The sequence below is a fragment of the Corvus cornix genome, chromosome 11 (assembly GCF_000738735.6).
Source record: "Corvus cornix cornix isolate S_Up_H32 chromosome 11, ASM73873v5, whole genome shotgun sequence".
NCBI classification, from domain to species: Eukaryota; Metazoa; Chordata; class Aves; order Passeriformes; family Corvidae; genus Corvus; species Corvus cornix.
The window spans coordinates 17,273,538-17,295,659 of record NC_046341.1 but is presented as its reverse complement, the minus strand read 5'-3'; positions in this window follow the sequence as shown (position 1 = coordinate 17,295,659).

Below are 22,122 nucleotides of genomic sequence, written 5' to 3'. Positions count from 1 at the left end.
GTATGAATTTACTTGTTAAATTCTTCCTGTCCTTTCCTTCCTTACATTCAGTATCCAGTCTTTTGGTCTTCTATGTGCCAGGCAGGGGTTTTGGAGCTCTGCTCAGCTTCCTGATGCCCAGGAACCTGGCATAAATAGCTGTTGCATACACAGCAAGTGCAATAATTCTTGAGACAGCCCTGAAGTCAGTTTTGATAGCTCTGTGCCTGAATTAATACCCAGTAGTTCTGTTGTGGATGGAGTTTAATTGCTGCCAGTGACTTCAGAACTGAATAATATTTTAGATGGTTCACAGAAGCAGAGAACTGAAATGGCAGGAAGACTTTAGGTCAAGAAAAGGCACAAGAATGCCAGCACCTTTCTAAATGGTCTGTTTTTATTGAAGATTTTTGTTCCTTTGAAAGCAAAGTAGAAGAGACGCGGAATCCTCAGTGAAGGAGGCTGGTACAAAACCTCAAGCCCCAGCTAAAAAACCTCATGAAGTGCTGTCCAAAGTAAGGCTTAGGACAATTTTAGCACCAGGAGCTGATGGAGGAGAGGGCTGGAGAGTTGAATGGAGATGTCATGTCTCATCACTTGTGTCCTGCTCTGAGATGGGAATCTAGTTTTAAAAGTTACGGTGAGCGTGTTCAAGAAGTCACGAGCTCCTTCAATTTGCCCTTGTTACAGGAAACTGGAAGTCTTCAAACCAGCTGCATGGCTGAATCACAGTTTGATACCTGTGCAAGTGAGAGATTAAAAGAAATAGGCAAAGAAGACACCAAAGATGTTCTGAATATGTGTTCAGAACTATAAACTACTTACCTTTGAAAACTAGGACATCTGTATTTGTAAAATAAACATAGGAAATTATTTTTAAAATTGCATAAATGGGGAGCTCCATCTTTATACACTAAAAATCATGACAAGAAATTCACTCTCACTTTGTTTTCCTCTTAATTTTCCTTGGTACACATGGCTTTGGCTGCGTTGAAAGGATTTAGACTGAGGAAAAATGGTAGGATAATATAATGCCCTTTGTGTCTTCTACTTTTGGCTGGTACAGGTTAAAGTTTTGGGCAGTTCTGCTACTTGGAATTCAGTAAACTGCTTGGTGATGGTAGGTAAATTTCTGAAGCAGAAAAAGGGGCATATTTCTTGCTTTTTTTTAGTGTAACATATCCTCTGTGCATGTTTTGAGTTTCATGGGCAGGAGAAAGGCTAGACTGAGGTTCAAGTCAAGCAGTATAATAAAAATGTAAGTCAAAAGTCAAAAAGCACATTCATAGCTTTCTTTCCTGGGAGTTTTGTATAAAATCAGGTTCTGTTTATCTCCTCTGTGGTGCTCACTCATTTTTCTCCACCTTTGCAGCTGTGAAGTTGCACCAAGGGGGAGACCTCATGTAAATCTCTGTTCTTTGAAGTAAAATATCTTCATTAAATAAGAATGGCTCTAAAACAACAGCAAGCAACATCATGTACTTGATGGGAACAAAAATTACTTTTTAAGCATTCTTTGGGTAGTCCTTCAGAATGTTTTTACACAAAGTGAAAATCTGAAATTTCAAATGCAGGTGCTGTTGTGTATTTGGAATGATGACCTTTCAGCAACAGAGTGCTTCACTTCAATATATTTCAAATCTTTGTTCAGTTACATAAAGTTATGAATTAATTAATTGCAAGTACAGATGGGCAAACCAAACTACCCAATGTTGATGATTCTAGAAATAATGCACAACATAAGCACTTCTTGGAAATTTATGGAGAGGTGGCAGCACACTGTGCAATTTTTTTGTACCAACAGTTAGGCTAACTAATTACAGTGTTCTGTATTTGTGCTGTCACTAAATGGTTTCACAGTGTGTAGCCACATCAGTTCTGTTCTTGAATTTGGCAACTTCAATTATTACTGATAAAAGCTGATTTGTTCAGAAAGTCTAAACTATGGGAAGTATGCTATTAAATTCTCCAGGGATCCTGTTTTCATTTAAACTGCTTTCTTTAGTATCAAAAACTTGAATTTTCAATGAACAATTGAATAAAAAAGTAAATTATTAAGCAGAGCTCAAATCTTAGAATGTGGAGTGCCCTTCTGGCTTATGTGGGAACTGTTTTATTTCAGAATAAAAATGCTGAAAGGTTCCTAAACAGAGTTAAACATTTTAAGATAAATTTTCTCCTTTACATGAGTGAGCGAAGTATAAATTTTGCTTTTTGTGAGGTGCAAGAATGTGATGTGTTCTTGCAATGCCTATTAAAACAAGGTAGAGAAGACGGCACAGTTGTTTGGTACTGACAAGCTTTAAAAACAAACCTCTACATTGGTGGTAGGTGGGGAAAACAATTGCATCTTGTAGAGTGAATCACACATAAGGATGCAATTCTGGAGTTGTGGGTCAGACTGAAATCTCATGGAACTTGTAGTCTGCAAGTAATAAATTATATTAATGCCAAGGAAACTGCTATTAGTGCACTCCCAGTGCAGAGAGGTGCTAAAGATCAACAGGTAATCCTCTTATCAAAGAGTTTGTAATGGAAACTGATAGCACAGTAAAAGAAATAATGTATCAAGGAGTGAGAAATTAAATGGTGGGATGCTGCATTTTTTTCTAGAACTGCTTTTTTTTTTTTGTCAGGGAAGACGAATAAAACTCACTGTGTGAAGGATAACTAGGGAGGAATAGGAGCAGAAGGAAGTGGATAAGGGAGGACAAGAGGAAGAGTAAGCTAAAGGCCAAGGGCTTGTGAGGATGACAGATGGAAAATTTGGGGCTAATGACAGAATTACACGGGGGAGGGAGATAGAGAGCTGGCTGATAGCCTTGAAGAGGCAGCTGCTTTAGGAAGCAGCAGAAGCAGCACAGATTCGGGATAGGTTAAAGAATATGTCAGAAATGAAGACAACAAAAGAAAATTTCCCCTTTCTCCTTTGCAGTACTTGGGTGGTGCTGATGCACCTTGCTAAGCATCTTACGAGGTGTGGGGATGTTTTGTGTTTCAGGCCATTTCACCAGCTTAATCTCCTGATAAGCTTTCTAACATCTGTTCTGAACCTGACATTTATTTTCTTTTCCATGTTATCCTTGAGGCAAAATTCTTTTCTCTGGTCCCCACTGCAGCTCTCTTATCTAAACTGCAGGTCTTTGTAGGAGTTTGCATCCATCGAAGGGAAGTTTTGCATACCAGTCAAGAACAGAATGTATTTAATGATTCTTCATTTTCCTACTTCAAATGCTACAGAAAAGAGGATTCAGGAGGTTCTTGCAGATTGTTTTCTGTTATTGTTGCTGCTATTCTTGTTTTTATTTTCCTTCACAACCTCTTCAACGACTTCAACACTTGATTTTGGAGAAAGAAATGGCCAGCTATTGACAAGTAACATTCATTGCAAGTGTCATTTGTGGCTGTGTGCACTTTATCAAATCCATAATCTAGCAAGCATTTGATTAGAAAGTAAAATGATGTACATAATTTTGAATTTAAATTTTTCTGTTGCTCCCGGGGAGTTATCACATTTCCTTGTAAAGTGAATCTCTTTTAGAGGACTGTGGATTTTTGTTGTCAATCAGTAGAGAAGTTCATTCATATTTTTTATGGTGACTGAAGTGCACCACGTGCACTTTTTTTTTTTTTGTCAGCACATTTTAGTCTCCTAGGTGTTTAGAGGAGCTGCATGTTTTTCACCGTATTACTGAAATATTTAAAGGTGGTTCATTTGAACAGCACAATTATCTGAAAGTTGGGGCGGGGAGGGGTGGGGTGGTGTTGATTTGTTTATTTTGCTGGAGTTTGTTGTTTGTTTGGGGGTTTGATGGATGTTTTTTAGGTGAAAAGAAGATTCCTCAATTACATCTGCTGACAGGAAGGAGGTATTCCCTAGGATAAACAGGCATTCCTTAGGGATTCCCAAGGCAAGTGGTTTATGAGAGAGCAGAACAAAGAAACTGTCAAGATTGACAAATAATGAGTACATATCTGTAGGATGAAAGCATTTTGTTTTTAAAGAAACTGTACATTAAAATACCAGTGCAGAGCTCTGTTAAAAGACTTGATAGAAATTTATGGAAAATAGAATTCTAATCTTTAAAGGATCACTTTTTTACATAGTTGGGAAATATTCAGGCATAATTAGTAGTAATTAATAAAATTTTAACTCAAACTATCCATTTGTGATTTTTGGTAAAGTCATTATGAACATAAGCATTACAAGTAGGAAAAAAATGGCATCCATCTCCTGAGGAACACATTTCTGGTTTTAAATTAATAGGTGTCATGGGTTAGTAAGCATAGTCCTGGAAGTGATGTTCTTGCAAAGGGGTGCTTACAGCTTCCTCTGTGACTTGACAGGACCTATCAGCTGGCCAGTTTGAATATGGACAATTCTTTGAGCCACTTAAAGTTGTGACTGCCTCTGTGACCCACACTTAAGAATAGTAAACCCCGAGGCAGAGGCTCTCTCTCGTTTCCGGCGCTGGGACAGGTGGCTGCGGGCCCCGTGTGGGGGCCAGTGGGCCCAGACCCTGCTTGGGCCAGGCTGGGCTGGGTCACGGCCATCCTGGAGCCGGTGGGCCCTGTTCCACCGCGGAACCCCCCCCCCCCCCCTCCAGCCCTGCTGTGGGCAGCCGGATCGGCTCGGCTCCGCCCCCTCTCCACTTCGATAAGAAACATTCCAGCTGCAAAGCCTGGGTGAGATTAACCCTTTTAGTGCTGTGAAGAGCTGAAAACCTAAGGGAAGAGAAAGAAAAGATGCTTAAAGTTGAAATTCTGTTGTGAAGCTATGATAATCAGAGTACCCGTTGTAATTTCATGAAGGCATGGGGGGTGGAGTGTTCAACTCGTGAGCAAAAGCACCTGCGCTGAGATAGGCAGATGCTGAAGCAGCTGTAATTTCATGAGAAGTTTGAACAGGGAGAGATGGAAGCGATGAGGACTTTTGCTCCCAATGGAAAAAGAGCAAATGGAAAAATCTGTTCCTAGAGATGCTCCCAGAGATAGTCCTAAAGATGAAGATGAGGAAGACCCTTTGCTCCCAGGGAAGGAGAAGGGCCACTGTTCTTAGAGATGAAATGCTCCCAGAGATGGGTGAAGAGAACTTTTATTTCTGAATGGCTCAACCTTAAAATTGTACCCCAAAAAACTTCAAGAGTGGACCCTCGAAAGCAGTTGTGGGAAAAGCTGCAAGTTGGGGGAAGGGACTCACATGCGAGCAGAGACTCCTCTTCCTAAATGGACTGAACAAGGTTATTATGGAAGTGGTAAACAGACTGAACGTCTCAAGGGTTGTCTTTTTACATTGTCACTGAGAGAAAGGAGAAAGGTGGGGAGAGGAGAAGTGTTCTGAAGGTGTGGTATAATTTTTTTTTCTTTCTTTTAGGTCTGTTAATAAACTTCTTTATATTCTTTCAAGTTTGGTGCCTGCTTTGCATTTCTCCTAGTTCTTATCTCACAGAAGATAAACAGTAATGAGTATTTTAGACCAAACCACTACACTAAATTGGTGTTTCTGCCTAGTTACAAACCAAACCCGCTACAATAGGTAAATAGGTTGCATAAAATGTAAGAACAAGTACAAAACACAGAATACTACTGATATCAATTAGAAAATGAATCAAGAATCAATACAGACAATTTTCTGAATTTTTTTTTAACAACAGGAAGATTTTCCCTGTCAATGGTTTATCCAAGATAGAGAAAAGTAGTGTATAATGCAAATTAAGAGGAAACAAGCTGCTACTTCCAAGATAATATTTTTTCCAGTTGTGTCCAAACCCAAACTGAGATCTCAGTAAGACTTTTAATAAAACAATAATCTACAGGTTTAAGCCCACATTAGCATCTTTAAGCTCACTATATTTACTGTTGGCTTCTCCTATTGCTTCAGTGCTTTTAATTCAGTAGATGGACTTTTGACATGCACTAAGTCCACTGCATTTGGCATGATCAGGCTGGGTGGAGAGACCATTGGCCATTCTCTGAACAAAAGAAACTTTTCTTCTGTTCTGAAATGACCTCCTTCTGGAGCAGTGTTAGACCCTACTGACCAGAGCCTGATGTGGAAATGACATGGCCACGTCACCTAAAACTTCCTGTTGTCACAAATTGAATTAATTTGGGGCTGTCTGTTTCCTTTAAAGCAACATTTCAGTCACAGAGGCATTTGTAACTTATAAAAGTCTGTGAAACTGTTTTCAGGCAGCTTGTGGTCCTCGGATCAAAAGGACATCCATGCTTCAGTTCTTTAGGCTTTTGGGACTCCTTTTTTTGGGCACTCTTGTAATTAGAATACAGCTGAAAAGGTGATATTTTATTTCAAACGTTGTAAGGGAGTAATAATTCACGGCAGAGATCTACGTTTGGATTTCCACGGTCAAATGCCCTTGGAACACTGAACTATTCCCAGAATCTTAGCTGTTGCCAACCCCTCAGTGTCCACAGGAGTGTAAATGATGGGATTGCAGCACCGGGAACTGGGGATTCAGTCACTTTCAAGGTCAATAACGCTCAAGGAAAGGGTTCTGTGGATTTTCCAGTGTGGTCATTGCTCCTGGGGTGGTTGTAGGCGTGGCAGTATAGATTTTTGTGAGTATTTGGAGAATGCTGTGTAAACACATGGTGTGTCTGGATAGTCCTCTCCATGTCCTTTTGGCTTGAATCCAGCATGTGGAACACATGTAATTTTTACTTGAATTTTTTTTTTTTTTTTTTTTTTTTTTTCGATGAAGTAAGCAGGCCTTCTTTCCAATAGCTCTGGTGTGATGTTAAATGGAATTGAAGCTCTGTCTCTTTGTTCCAATTCCTCAGGAAAAAAAAAAAAATAGCAAAGGCTTAATATATCATTTCTGGTAACTGCAATCGTAAGAGCGCTCACCAAGCTTACAACAGGACAGTGAAGAGAAAAAAGTATCCCCGCATGCACTAATTTTGTACTTTTTGTGGTTTGGTTTTTATGGTTTCATGTGTCTTTGCTGTCATTTATTGCAGTATTAGAAGGTTAGAAATGTATATTGTCTAGGACGCCAAATATATAGTTCATGGTTTAAGCAGGATTTTGAGAACTTTAGTGTTGTGTGAGCTTAGTGAATTTGAAACTTCAGTGCTGGTTTGAGAAATGACTTAATGACAATGTCTGCATCTTATCAATTCATCATATTTGTCTGCCTCTGTTCGAAACTATTATTGTTATACGTGATGCAGCCTGAAGTAATCTATGTAAGGAAGACCCCTTTAATATAGTGCACTTTGTGATTTCCTTCAGGATTCCTGAGGAGATAATGTGATTTGAGAGTTCCTAACACCTGAAGCTGCAGAATTTTCCCTAAGTGTTTCCAGAAAAAAGGATTAGAAACGTTGGATGTGCAGAGTGATCTTTACTTCTTTATTCTTTGAGCTTCTGGCAGGCAGTAGAAGAGATTTATTGAGTTGGAAACGCCTTGAAAAGCATTAATTGCATTTGATTGTGACTAGTGAAGAATCTTCTACGAATTGTAGCTCAGACTTTTTTAAAATATTCCTGTGTTCCACCACATCTCGTGGCAATGAATTTCACAATGTAACTATGTATTGTGTTAAAAACTAAGCATTATTTTCCTGTTTGGACTTTTAATATACTACCTAACATTTGTATTGATGGTTTCTCAGTTCTTGTACTGTGAGAAAGTGTATTACTCCACATTTATTTCCCTCACTCCTTCTCCTGATTTTATAAATCTCAGTAGTATTCTAATTCCCCTCTCTCACACTGTTCTAGCCAGTCCTTCTATGGTGTTGTCCTCTCTAATCTTCTTATTCCCCTTCTCTGTGCTCTCTGACCAGAATGACTGCAGCGTGAGATGCCATCTTTCTATGGATTTAAATCAAGGAGAATTTCTGAATATAATGTAATAATTATATGGGTTATATACTTTATTTTTCAGACAGCTGGGCACAGTGGCATAAAGATCTCTTTTCTGAACACTGTTCAATGCCCATCTCCAAATGACTCCGTTTCATGAATGGCTTTGGACTCAACTGACATTTATCCCGGAGTTGGTCGGGATATGAAAAGTTCTTACTGCAAGTCTTAGTCTAGTTAATGTGAGAAAAAATATGTATTGAATAGGTAATTCCAGAATAATCTCTGTGGCAACAGCTATTGGTGCTGGATTATTTTATCCTCTCCAACTGAAATGTATGAAGTAAGCAGAGCGCTGGAAAGTCAAGTAAGAGAAAATAGAAGTTCTAACATGCCTGCCAGTGCTGTGAATGATCTACCTGTCAGCACTTAGTCTGCTCATGAAGATGAACATGTGCTCTCCTGCAATGATTTACATGGCTTGGTATGTTTGGAACATTATTTGCCTCAGTGAAGATGTCATTTTTTCCTGCTTTTCCTAGATTTGTGTAGACAGATGACTTCATGGCTAGAATTCTTTGTCTCTGTGCTGAATTGCTGCAATACTTTACCATCTCTGTGGTTTATTATGGAGTGCCTGCTGTGCCAACACTTATCAGCAGTACTGGACATGCTGCACTTCACATGCACAACTACTCTAAAAAGCTCTACAAGAGGAATTGTTTGATGGATTCGGAGCGAGATGCTTTTGCTGTTGAGCTTATTTAAAATGGCTAAATTCTGAATTAATGCAGAGGAAGCAGCAGGATGATCAGAGGAATGGAGCAGCTCTGCTGGGAGGAAAGGCTGCCAGAGCTGGGATTGTTCAGTCTGGAGAGGAGAAGCTTTGGGGTGACTTCATTGTGCCCCATCCCTGGCAGTGTCCACAGCCAGATTGGACAGAGCTTGGAGCAGCCTGGGATAGTGGAAGGTGTCCCTGCCCATGGCAGGGGCTGAACAAGATGACCTTTAATGTCCCTTTCAACCCAAACCATTCCGTGATTCTCTGAAAAAAGCCAATATAGGCCCTTGTTCTGAAGAGTGCCTAAGTGTACACTTACTCTAAGCAAGTGCCTGAAGCTCTCCCTGAGATACAAGATGACAAAAATCCACACATTTTGTTAGCAGATGATCTAACAGAGTTTAATTTTGTGCTGCTTGTTTCTCTCAAACTTCTCTCAACATTTTTGGAACTTCTTACTTCAATAAGTGTTATGAAGAAGAATAAATTATGTGGAGTTATTTTATTTAGCATTTGCTTTTCCCTGGAGAGAAAGTGTAGTTTTGTAACCAAACAAGTATGTTGGTACTTGTAGCTGAGTGCAGCAGTAAATACTATACTTGAGCTGAATGGTTTTTACTTTAAAATCCAACTCTGCATTTATTTCTTTGGTACTAGTTTATGATTTTTTTCCCCTGGATGGTTAAGATGAATGTTGTCACCAATAATCTGCACTGTGTTCTCCTCAATCCCTTCTTGTGAGCTGTGTCAGCTGCTTGGAAAAGAGGTGTGCTATGACTGAAAATAGAGTTTTTGATTGTTTTGATAGGACTTCAAAAGATTTTCCTTATAGTCTGAGAACTGTGCTTTTCTTGCACATATCTCTATCCAAAACATTTTTAAACAAGTGAATAATGTCACTGTGTTCAGCTAAAACATGCCCTTCGTCCATTTTTATATATTTTCACATCTCCAGGTTCTTAAAATTGAACTGATGCTTGCATGCCATGTTTGACTGAGAGCACAGTAAACTTCCAGAACACTCCTAGTTCCTTTACAAAGACAGACAGTTATTTGCCATGATACAACTTTGTAATTTTCAAACAAAATGGGTAATATTTATTTGTTATTATAAAACTTATGCATCATGTCTGTCTTCCTGTTACCACCATTAACATTTATTTTTCTTTTATTTCTCATCTCTCTTGTCTACTGCTGCTTACCAGCGTAACCCATTCAAAAGACACCTCCCTGTAATTAAATTCCTTGGGCAGAATATGCATCAAAACAGTGAAGACATTTGCAGCTTACTCATGTTCAGCAGTGGACACTGTTTGTGTCCCAGAGGGCAACGGGCACAAAAGATTAAATAATTGGCAGTTGTCAGCTCTGTGTCTCTGTTCCAAAGCCAAGGCCACCTGAGACAGAGTGTTTGTGACTTGCTGTGTTCCTCATGAAGGTTGATGGCACCTGGTCACTGTGACAGGGGGCAAAAGCATCACCAAGCCAGAGCTCGGCACTCAGGGGTCAGCAAAACAGGGCAAAAACAAACTCCAACAAACTTAAACAGGCTCCTGATGGACTGCCACAGATTTCCTGTGGGAAAACTCTGCAAATACTCACCAAATAGCTTAGATAATTTTTAGTTCAGTTTACAGGTAAAGTTCTGCCTCTCCTCAGTCTCTGAAGGAGTTTAGCCACCACCAGGCCTGGAGAAAGGGAGGTAAATTCACTCTTACAGTGACTAATTTATAAAGGTTTTTTCATTACTTGTTCTGGGGGATTAGTCAGTCTTCTGGTACCATTCCTGGCCTTTGAGTCTGATCCAATTTGCAATGAAGATGTTGGAATAATCTGGGGGCATTTTTGAATGAGAGAGCCATCATCATAGAATTACAATATTATAGACTGTTTCAGGTAGGAGAACACCTCTAAGATCAAATCCAGCCATTAAGCCAGCACTGCTAGGCCCACCACCAAACCATGTCCCTAAGTGCCGTATCTATATGGCTTTTAAATACCTCCAGGGATAGGAAACTAGCATTAAAAATATATTAGTGAAATAGGTTTTTTTCTATACAGCATTAGGCTTGTAATCTGCCAGTGGCAGATTGTTACAAAGGCAATAGTAATCATTGCACAGGATATTTGAAAAAAGAAAGAAAATAGTTTTTAATAAAGTGCATTTTTAGTAAATTATTCTACCAAGAAATGTGGTTTTTATTAACAGATTAATGTTTGTTTATATCCTCTCTCAAGTGCAGTACATCTGTACTTTGTTTATCAGGGTATACATGCAGCATAAGAAAGATTAAAGCAATAATCATTCATACACAAGTGATTTTATTACAGAGAATCTAAATAATCTGGATTTGGATGGGTTTTTTTCCAAAGTATCTTGGATTTGATTAGAATGATTTATTTTGGAAGGTCTCTCTGGATCCCCTGCTCTTGTCCCCCTGTGCAGTGGTGCTTTTCCAAGCAGATTGCCCCGAGTCTGTGCATTGGGCAGCTCAAGTGGCTCCCGGAAGGTTTCAGAGGAGTAGGGAATGGTTTCCCAATGCCACTGACAAACCTCTGGGCACTCTTAAGTCACATAGGCTTGATATGTCCATGTTATTTGCTAAAGCAGTTTGTGGTTTAACCTTCCTTGATTGAAATGCTTCTCCCTGCAAGGCCCTGCTTCTTTCTTGCACCCCTTTGCACTTTAGGACAGTCTCATATTGTGCTGTTCCAAGTAGATCCCCGAGCAGGCTAAAATCTCCTTTCCTGAACTTCATAGCTCTAATTCAACTGGGTTTTTTCTGCTCACTTCTCTCAGGGTCTTAAACTCCATCATGTGGTCTTTGCAGCCAAGGCTGTCATCGACCTCTCCATCCTCAAACAGCTTTTTGTATTTATGAAACAACAAGTCCAACAGGAATTGCTCAGCCTGGAGAACAAAATTACCTCTTGGTTAACCTGTTGATCACAGCTTTGAGTCTTCCATCAGAAGGTTTTCCATCACGTTTAAACTTCAGAGTATATGAAGACCAGTGGGGGTGAAGGAGAGAAAAACCCCAAACTGTGTGTTTTTTCAGACTATTTGTTGATGCTTCTGGTCTTGGATTCTCTTTGACATCTTCCACATTTCTCTTTGTTTTGTCATTTGGCTGTAAATAACACAATAACACACTTTCCTGGCCCTTAGGAAGGCAATGCTCTCCTCACTTGTCTTGTACAATGGACTTACCACTGAGAGGAGCATTCCTGGCAGCCCCTTGAAGAGCTTTAAATTGAAACATCCTTTTAGTGTGGAGTGGTAATCAAAATGCTGGTGTGTTATATGGGGAGAGGAGAAGTAAGCGTTTTTCAATCTTACGGCACTGAGTTTTTCCCTTTGTTGTAAGAGTTCCATCATTAAAGAAGCCACCTTAAATTGCCACAAAGTTCCCAAGAAGTTCTAAAAAACATTTGCTTTTGGAGAGCAGTGTTTGGATCAGTTGTAACTGTAATTGTACTCTGTTGCCACAGGTTCTCCGTGTGGATTTGCTCTGTGTGTTCTCCTTCATCCAGAAAGTACATTTGATTTGAAGCATTTTCTCCTAGGTGCTAGTGTGAAATATATCATATGATTTTCTCTATCATCTCCAACAACTGTGCATTGTTGAGGGGCAGGTTTTCTTCTGGATAAATATCCCCTTTTTGTGTGAGTTTCAAAACTAGTGCTGATGTTATATGCATTGCAGCAGTGTGCTCTATGTGCAGTGTGTCATTTGGCAGCAAACTGTAAATTGTAGTAAGTGCTGCCATTACAATATTGAGTGTTTTCCCACAGGAGGAAACTGCTCTGTGGATTCCTTTTGTAAGAGTTTTCAGAAATTTATGAGGATATGGCCTAGCAATGGAGTAGAACATGAAAATGAGATTTTTTTTGGAATTTATTTACCAGATTGTTGTACTAGCAATAGGTCTTGCATTTTGTGACTTTTTCACTTGTTCAATTTTTCGTATTATCTGATTGGAAGCATTTCATGTAAGTGGTTTCCATTTTTATGAGCTCATAATGAAACTTCATTTTCTCTTAAATTGCTCATCTGGATCTAGATGAATACAGATGGGTTGCCAAGCACCCAACACTTCTTGAGGTCATGTATTTGGAACCACTTGCCATGTGATTTCATAATCCATGAAATAGATTAGATCTAGACTAGATCCCTAGGCAGGCCAACTTGCCTGGCGTCTGCTCTCCAGATTTCCTGACTGTGGGGGATCCCTAATGAGCTGGGATAGGAGTTGTGGCAGGTGCAGACTGAAATTAGGTTCCACAGTCAGAATAAAAATCTCCTGTGTTAGTCAGTGGTGAGTAGTCATGGAAATGAGAGATATTTTATCCATATCCATATCTAGAAATACCAAAGTTGCTTGGATGTCCTGCTCTAATGTTCAGCAAGTACTTTGCTACTTTGAAGTGACTATTTTACTCTAGAAATGTCATATTTGGCAATAAGTACACACTCCCAAGTTTTGGCTCATTGTCCTGATTCAGTGTTATTTTCCTTGAAAATAAAAATTTCTGAGAAAGTGAAATTTCATTTCTGAACTTGCTCTCAGCACATCTATGTTCTACCAAATACAGAAAAAATAAAACTGACACTAAACTGTGCATACCTTTAAAAGGTGAGAACCACCTGGCATTTGGCCCTTTCTTGCAGGTACATTATGATTGCCTGTTGTTCCCCACCAAGAATGGACTGACTACAGAACCTGAGCTTTCTTACTCAACTCCTTATTCTTTCTGCCTCCCAGCTCTTTATCCTTCAGAAATACTGACTAACTGGTTTGTTTTGGGTTTGTTTTTTTTTTTTTTGCTTATCATCAGCCTTCTCTTCTTTAACAAGTCAGCTTTTTGGCACTTTCTTTGCACCTTCAGACTGCTCCTTTTCTTTCTTTCTTTAGCTTATGATTCAGTGGTGTCAGAATGCCAGCAGAGTGCAAGGAGACAAAAGATCTCAGCTTTTTTATGCCAGTACCTGATTGCAGTAACAGCAATTATCATTAAACCCTTCTCCACTAACAAAGAGCAGGACATGCTTAGTGAGCCCAGGACATTGGAACATGAATTTAATATCCACTTTCCTCCGGAGACGCAATGCTTGTAAAGTTTGGTCAGCAAAATCCAACAGTTTGAGCTGTGAGAGGCTTTAGTTCAGTCACTGAGAACAGATTCTTTTGCTTGTTATTCTTTGGGCGCCTGCTTACATGTGTGGGAAGTGTGGAAATGCTGGCAGGCTTCAAAACAAAAAAGTCTGGGAACTATTTTACATGTGCAAAATTCCTCTCTCCCACTGCCAGTCTCAGAAATGGCTGAGCAGGAGGAAAGTATCAAAAACGAGAAAGAAAAGCTCAACCAGAGAGAAAGAGAGACAGAGACCCAGTGTAGGAAATGGCAACAGAGTTGGCTAAAGTTTGAGCCAGACAAAGCAGGATGTTGGAGAAGGAGCAGCAATGCAGTGTTAGTGTTCAGTGCTACCTGGAGCTCCCTAATATCAGCACTAAATAATCCTTGTTTTCATTTTGTATGTTCACACAGTAGTGAGAAGAAAGCTCTCTGCTATAAATTCACATCCCTTAATTTGCTCCAGGTTTTGGAACCCAGCAATGGGACAAGTGAAGTGGAATTGTTCATCTGTTTCCTTTCATCATGAGCTGTTTTGTATTGCCAGGGTTCAGAGGAGGTTAAGAGCTATATCACCTGAAAATAAATTTATTTTACTGCTTGGTTTATTTTGCTCCTTTACCTTTCAGGAGGCAATTATGTCTGTTGCATAATTTCATATTTTTAAACCAGCATGTAAATCTGCTGTAGTGATATGTAGATTCATTTTGGAATAGATCCAAACCTACTTATTTGTCAGATATTATTATAATATGTCTTAACAAGTCTAATAAACCATGCTGAAGTGGTGTCACTATAAAAGTATTCCCAGAGATGTCTGCATTGATGTGAAACAGTTCCCTGACTATTCTGATCTGATCAGAGCTATGCAGCCGGCTTCGCATCGGGCTTTTCCAGGCTTGATAACACAGATTTCCATTAATTTTTCAAGCCTTTCCCTAAATCTGCTTTATTATTTATTTAGCTGTTTCTTTGCTACAAAGAAATCCAGAGGAGAAGGAATCTCTAAGCTGCTTAATCGTTTGGCTAGGTCAGGTTTTTCACTGTGCCTCACTGTCTTCTGTAGAACTGAGGGCTGAAGTTCTGCTTTGGTTTTCGGCTGCAATGCCTCATGCCAACCCACAGAGGTGAATCCACGGCTAACCCATGGATAAAACTGGGCCTGTGGATGACAAATATCTCCATAATCATTAATCTGGACAAGTTTGAAGTTCCCTATTTTTTTTCTCAGGCCTGAAAAATTGAGAGAAAAAGCCATTCATTATTAGCTGCTGCTTGGAGCTGTGTTTGTTATCAGCTGCCAGGCTTTCAAATTAGCTCTTCAGGAAGATAATGGCAAAGAGCTGTTCATCAAAATCAAATTTCTGCATCAGAAATTATATGATATCCCAGCACAGGGAGAGAAATCAGCTTTGGTGCACTTTCATCCATGAAGAAAGTCCTCAGGACAGGGTTGGCAGGGCTGATCTCCACAGTGTGGGAGGGGTTTCAGCCTTTGCTGCTTCAAACCTTGCTCTCCTCATTGCTGTGCTGTTCTTGCACTGGTGTGAAAGCAGAGAGGACAGCCTGGAGTGGGAGAGACAAGAAATACCTTGGCTGGAGGATTATAGCACATCACCAACCTCTGTGGATGTGGGTGGACCTGGGGCTGGTTGGGCAGGTCTGAACACAAATGAGATGCCTCCAGAATGCCCCATTAGGCACAAGAAATGCAAGGCCACAAATGGCAAGAGAATGTGAGTGTTGGCACACTGGGTTTGTGAAGCTCTAACACTTTTGTTTAGTTCTGCTATTGCAGAGTATGTTCCCCTGAGGAAGAAAGAAGCAAGCTCTCCTGAATGATATACCAGCAGAAATCGCTGATATTTTCAAATGCAGTCAACTGTTTCTTCTTCAACAGATTTCTCCTGAACTGAGGTCTGTGCTTTCCCTGTACATTTGTGTTTTACAGTTGTGAACCACAATATTTCTGTTTTATTTCAATCCAGTAGAGGAATTAGAAACTAACTCTCCAAAAGGCTATCTCTGTGTTTATGGCATTATATTTTACTTATGTCCCTCAGTGCAAAAATTATCATAGATTTAACTTGTTTTCCTGTATCTGAACTCCTGTTGTGGAGTATATGCACACTGCATCTTGAGGCATGCAATGTTTCTAGTGCATTTCACATAATGTTACAGATTTTAGCAAATTTATGTCATCCTGATGGTCTTCGAAGGAATTATAATTTCAGATTTACTCATCTACAGCAGCTAGGAACCTCAGACCAATAACAGATGGGAGATGTATTCCTAAATCTTAGAGCTCTGATACTTTGCGTTGTAATATTTGAATATTTGAATCAAAAGAGAAAAGTGATAAGAAGGATGCAGAGATATTATTTGGAATACTTTTTATATAGAGATTGCAAAGCAGAGAACCTGGCTGGGGAGATGTAGGAATATCCCTAAGCGGGTTCTGAAATAATAGGATGGTACCATTGTGAATAAGAAGTGCTGGAAATCCTTGGGCAGACACAGATTCCAGACAAATGCCCACCCAGCTTCTCATTCACACCCTGCTCCTCAGCTGGATGTGGGGAGAAAATTGGATAAGAATGTTTTGGGGTAAGATAAAGATAGGGAAAATCTTTACCAATTACTGCTGCAGGCAAGGGAGACTCAGCTTGGGGAAGAATATTTTTTATTCCAAGTTAAAGAATTTGAAGGGGGAGCAGAGGGGCAGGAATTGATGCCTGCTCCCTGGGCCAGGGACAGCACCCAGGGAAAGGCTGGAGCTGTGCCAGAGCAGGGTTAGGCTGGATATCAGGGAAAAGTTCTTCCCCCAGAGGGTGCTGGGCACTGCCCAGGCTCCCCAGGGAATGGGCACGGCCCGAGGCTGCCAGAGCTCCAGGAGCGTTTGGGCAGCGCTGCCAGGGATGCCCAGGGTGGGATTGGTGGGGTGTCTGGGCAGGGCCAGGGGCTGGACTGGATGATCCAGATGGGTCCCTTCCAACCCAGCATCTTCCGTGATTCTATGATTCTAAAATAGACTTGGTTTGTAGGAAGCAAAAACTGTTGATCGGCACGTTGGGAGAGTTCCATGGATGGAACTGGCCTGGGAAATCTCTGGTGAGATTGTGTAGACAAATTACATGATAATTTGGTCCTGTGATTGATCCAAAGACATTGCACCAGCCCACCTGGAGAAGGAGAAGGCTGCAGTGCTGGATTTATAGAAGACAGTCAGGTCTGAATGAGTTATTTAACCTTCCTGTATCTTGTATTTCTGCCATGTGCCTGATGCAAGTTTATCTTCTGCTTACTCTGTACAGAGAGTTTTATGTGCAGTTAATTCTGCGGACTATCAGCCAGGATAATTTTGCAGTGTGCATGTATTTCCCAGAAGTGCTGGTGTATGAGGATCTGGGAATAAGCCATTAAAATTTTGTGAGAGCTTTGTTCTTTCCTACAGGGTGTTGTAAATAACTTGCAATAATTTGGACTTAAGCAAAAAGGAATTAAGAAGTTGACTGCTGTTAATGAATACTAATGATTGCTGGAAACATGATCAATGTGAGGCACATATATTAGTGAAGGTGCCCTTCCTAAACTTCATTAATCACCAAGATACCTAGGAAGCAACAAATAATTCCTTGCTATTTGGTAACAGCTAAAGGAAGAGCCAGTTTGTAATTGGTGTTAAATTCTGCATTCCTGTCTCATACTGACGTAAAGCAAGATTGCTGTAGGTTTGTGCTGGCATAAGCAAAAGATGTTTAATGCCCAACTGGTGCAAAGGTGCCTGAATAAATGACTAATCCTGGTGGAGTCAACCAGGTAAGGTGTGAGTTTATGGCCAATCCTGGATTTCAAAACAAGTCTGGAAGGGCTCCCATCTGGGCAGAGTGAGGCCTTGGCTGTGTACAGTCAATAGGATCGTAATGTCTTCTGAAATCCCATATGGTACAAAGACCCATCCTTCTTCTTTTCTCTAATTAAACACTATCATCATAACAGAAAACTTCTAAACACATTTTTAATTAAATACTAAACATGTTTAACTTACTATATGAAGGCCTGGCTTTTATCTTTGTTATTTTTCAGATTGTGAACTTTTTTAAGGTTTTCTTACTGTGCATCGGGTATTCCTTCCTTAGCTCTACTAATTTTTGTAACGACTAGGCAGAGATTGTGCCAGGAAAATATCTTGTGCTACTGAATTTATTTCTAATGTATATTTTCAACCTGCTACTTGATTTCTTTGCTTTGTCAGTCTTATGAATGGTATTGATGATAAGGTATGAATTTATAATGGAGGTATCTGTTGTGTTAAACTTATTGCTGTCTAGCAATATTCACACTTGGCTAAGCTTGGAATGTTTTCTTTCTTCTTAAGAATCTCCGCAGAAAAGTTTTGTGGCGTTTAATTTTTTCAATTCAGAATTTCACTCACATGGAATTTTTTGATATCCGTGTTTGAAGGAGCTCTTCTAGCCCAGTCAAATTGATTTTTGACTTGCAGTTAGCCCAGGCCTGATTTTAACTTCTTGATTTACGTTGTCATCTTCTGTTTCATTTCAAGAAAATGCTTTTTCACCTCTTTGTCCTCCTTATTGACTTGAAGTTTCCTATCCAGCTCTTTCATTTAAGTCACAAGCAGGCCAACTGTGTCTAGAACTTCAGACCTCCTCAGCACTGTGTGCTGTAATTTTACTGTTCAGTAATTAGTTCCTTCAGCAATTCACTCAGCAACTGCTCTTCCTAGGAAGTTGCATTAGATTCCATTGATAACCTGCTGTGGAGAGTTCTTTGAAGAAGTTTACCTTTCCCAAGTGTGATTTTTCTTTTTTTCTGGGCTTTCTTGTGCTCATTTACACTCTCACAGTAAAATATCTTGTAGGAATATGAAGATTCTCAATTTGGAAACTTAAATGCTGTAAAAGAATTGGGTTTTTGCTATTCAGTAGGGATGAAATTGGAGCTCTTTTGATAATTTTCCCCAATTTCCCAAGTAAATTAGATTTGGTGTTAAAAAAAGGAAAGGGAAAATAGGAAAAGCAAAGGTTTGCATGTGCCTTCTGGAGAGCCTCTCAGCAGAAATTCTCTGGGAATATTTACCTTTGTCACTAGATTTGGAGAACAAAGCAGATAAGTGACATCTCCTCTGTGCCACCACCAGAAAAAAAAAAAAAAAAACAACAAAACAGCAAAACATTTTCAGGCACAGAATGAGCTGTTCATTGTATGGCAGTGGCAGAAATACTTTTAACTTTATTCTTAGGATCGTATATTAGACCCACGGTAAATTTAGCATCTTTTCTTCTGGAGCATTTTTATTTTCCTGCCGTAAAGAGCGTGCAGATACTGCTCATGTTTAACCTTCAGATTCCAACCCTAAGGATCTTGGCTTTCTTTTAGATCATCACCCAGAGAAATTTCGAGGGAAGCTGCTTTTATCAGTGAAATAACATACTCTCTTTCTTCTCATGTTTGCTTTTGTCTCTGTCTCTACAAGAAGCAGCTTCTGGGAGGAAACTTCCCTGTGAAAACTTTAATGTTCATTCCCATGGTGAGGTGCAGAGAGTTCCAGCCCTGCTGGTCTCTGAGCCCACAGCTTCAGGTGGAGGGGAGTGCTCTGTGCATGGAAATAATTTGTGCCTGGGGTTGGTGTCCACAGCTGAGGGAGGAGATTTAGTCTGGCAGTGCAGCTGGGAGTGTTTTTGTGAAGCTGCTTTTCACTGTGAATTTAGAATATCAAAAGTGGATTAGGCTGAACCCAGGGGGTTTTAGGTGATGTAGGACCTGGCCATGGAGGAGTTCTTGTCTCGTTCCCTTCAATAAACCCCAAAAGTTTTCAGGCCTTTTGTTTTCCTGTATTTTTACACACTTACATGAGGAAAACATTTGTACTCCACAATATTCTTAATGAACAGTTATAAAAAGTAGCTGAGTTACTCCTTTTGACTGAATAACACAATTTTGTATAATAATTGTGTGTTTACTGGCAAAGGATAACATAGCTGAGTAAAAACCCATGGTTACTCTCACAGAAAGATGGTAAAGCCTGGCTTATTAATCTGAGTGTAAAAGATAAGGAGAGGCTGACTGTGGTTCACAGCAGTTTGCTATAGACAAAATTCTTCTTCGCACATTATGGTCACAAATTGTCACTCAGATGTTTCAATGATAAATATTTAATTATCCCATAATCATTCTGTAATTTGTTTCTACCCTTTATATTGCACAGTGATTATTTTATAATTAAATATTAATTTAATAACGTGATTATGTTTGTGTTGGAGCACAGAATTAACATTAAGTTAATTATGAAATTTTTCAGATGAAGCAATTTGAAGTAGTAACCTGTCCCTTTTCCCAGAAGAAATGGAACAAGGATTGTATTCAGAACATATTCCAGGGTAGTAAAACGGGATAATCTCATGCATGAGTTATGACAGACCTGTGGGAACTGGGGTAGTTTATTGGCATTTAAAAATGCTTAGAGACTTGATGCTGGTTTTAGCTGGTTAATACTTCAGCAAGGCCTGATGATTCTTGTACTAGTGGTTGTTTCCAGGAGAAATTAGCATTCAGATTATCTTGGCTGTTCAAGATGCTGATTTTCATATGCAAAGACATCACAACTACACCGGAAACATTTTGTAGTGGAATTATGGAGCTAAAAAATGTGCACCCCGAGGCTGGCAGGGAATGTTCATAGGATACTGAATAGATCAGGTGTTTTGGTTTCTAAATGAGTCTCCTCAGTGTCTAATGAGTTCTGAAAAAGGAAAACATTGGGGACTAGGTCAATATTTAAAAAGGCCCAACTTGTTTAATTCTGAGATATTAATTCCTGGGGCAATATTAGGAATACTAAAATGCTGTGGAAGGGTTCTACCTAGATAACAGTAGGGTTTACCTCTGTTTGTACCATGCTTTTTGCATAATTTTAAAACCAAAAGAAAGAAAATAGTTACCTTTAACAAATAAAACCACTTTCTATACTGGTCTTGATGTGGAATTATGAATTATTTGGGGTTTTTTTCCAATCAGAGGAAATATCTTCATTCTGAAGTTGGGTTTACTAAGGAAAAGATTGCTTCATAGCAATGTGGAACAGTGTGTTTGGAGAGAGTGCAACTCTAAAACCATCATTCTACCCTATATTTTTTGGTTTTATTTTATTTTTTTATTGTATCGCTCCTTGACAAATGGCCTTGTCTCTGCTTGGGCTCAGCTTTGTGCTACTGAAGGTGCTGCCTAAAGTCACTTAACACAGGCTCCCAGGCTATTTAAGGAATTAATAAAAGAAACAGGCTATTTGACAGCAAATGCAACTTGCTCTTGCAGAAACGCGAGTCGTGTCTCCTCTTTGTTTATCTCAGCACATTTCTGATATCCTTTGCAGTAGCTCATCACATGACTGAATTCAGCCACATAACCTTGGCATCCTCAGTGCATCACCAGGAGTGGTTTATATTGTGCTATCTGAAACAGGGGACAGTGTTTGATAACCTCCTTTCCTCCCTCTGCATTGCTGTTGTTCCTTATCAATCTGCTGCAGTTGCAGAGTGCAAGTCACAGCACTGGAAGTTATTTATAGTAAACTTTGGGAAAAGTCAAGTACTGTAGGCTGTTTAGATGTTTTCATTAGCAATATTATTTCTGGTTTATACCGTCTGAAGGTATGCCAAATCAATATCTTTCTTAAGAACAATATTTAATTAATTTTTTTGAAAGGACTGTTTTTTGATCTTAGCTTGATAAATTCTTTCCTTGCAGAAAAAGAATGTGATAAAACTAATTATTGTTTCTTTTTACATCTTTTTTCTGATTTTGTATACATTATAAATATAGCCAGCATTATTCATAATTCAACATTAGGTTTGGAACTAGACACTTTAGGTATCAAATAAAGGTGTTCAAATAAAGAAGAAACCTGGAAAGCTGATATAAAAACCTTAAAGAATGAAAAGAACATAGTGTTACTCATTGGATATCAGCAGAAATATCTAAATATTCCTCTTCAGGTAAAGCCATAGCTGTCTATCACTTTCACAGTTGCATGGTCACTTGTGTCCATCTGGAGTCTGATGCTTTGCTGACCACTCATTGACCTGAGTCAACCCCAGGAAAAACAACTCCAGTCCCCGTTTCCTCATCCAGAAAAATCATCATTCTGGGTAATTATCCCGAGTTCCCTCAGCAAGGGATCAGTCAAGCTGCAACCCAACCACATGGAAAATGTGTCCAGGAGAGAGGTTGAACAGGAAAAAGAGTTTTGTTCGATAGAAGAGGGAGCAGGAGATGTGCTCCACAGCAGGATGTAAACTGCTTTAAGTGCCCTGTACTTGGACCTGAGGAAAATGAGGCAAATATGCTGGGCCAGGAGGAGAGAGAACCCCTTTC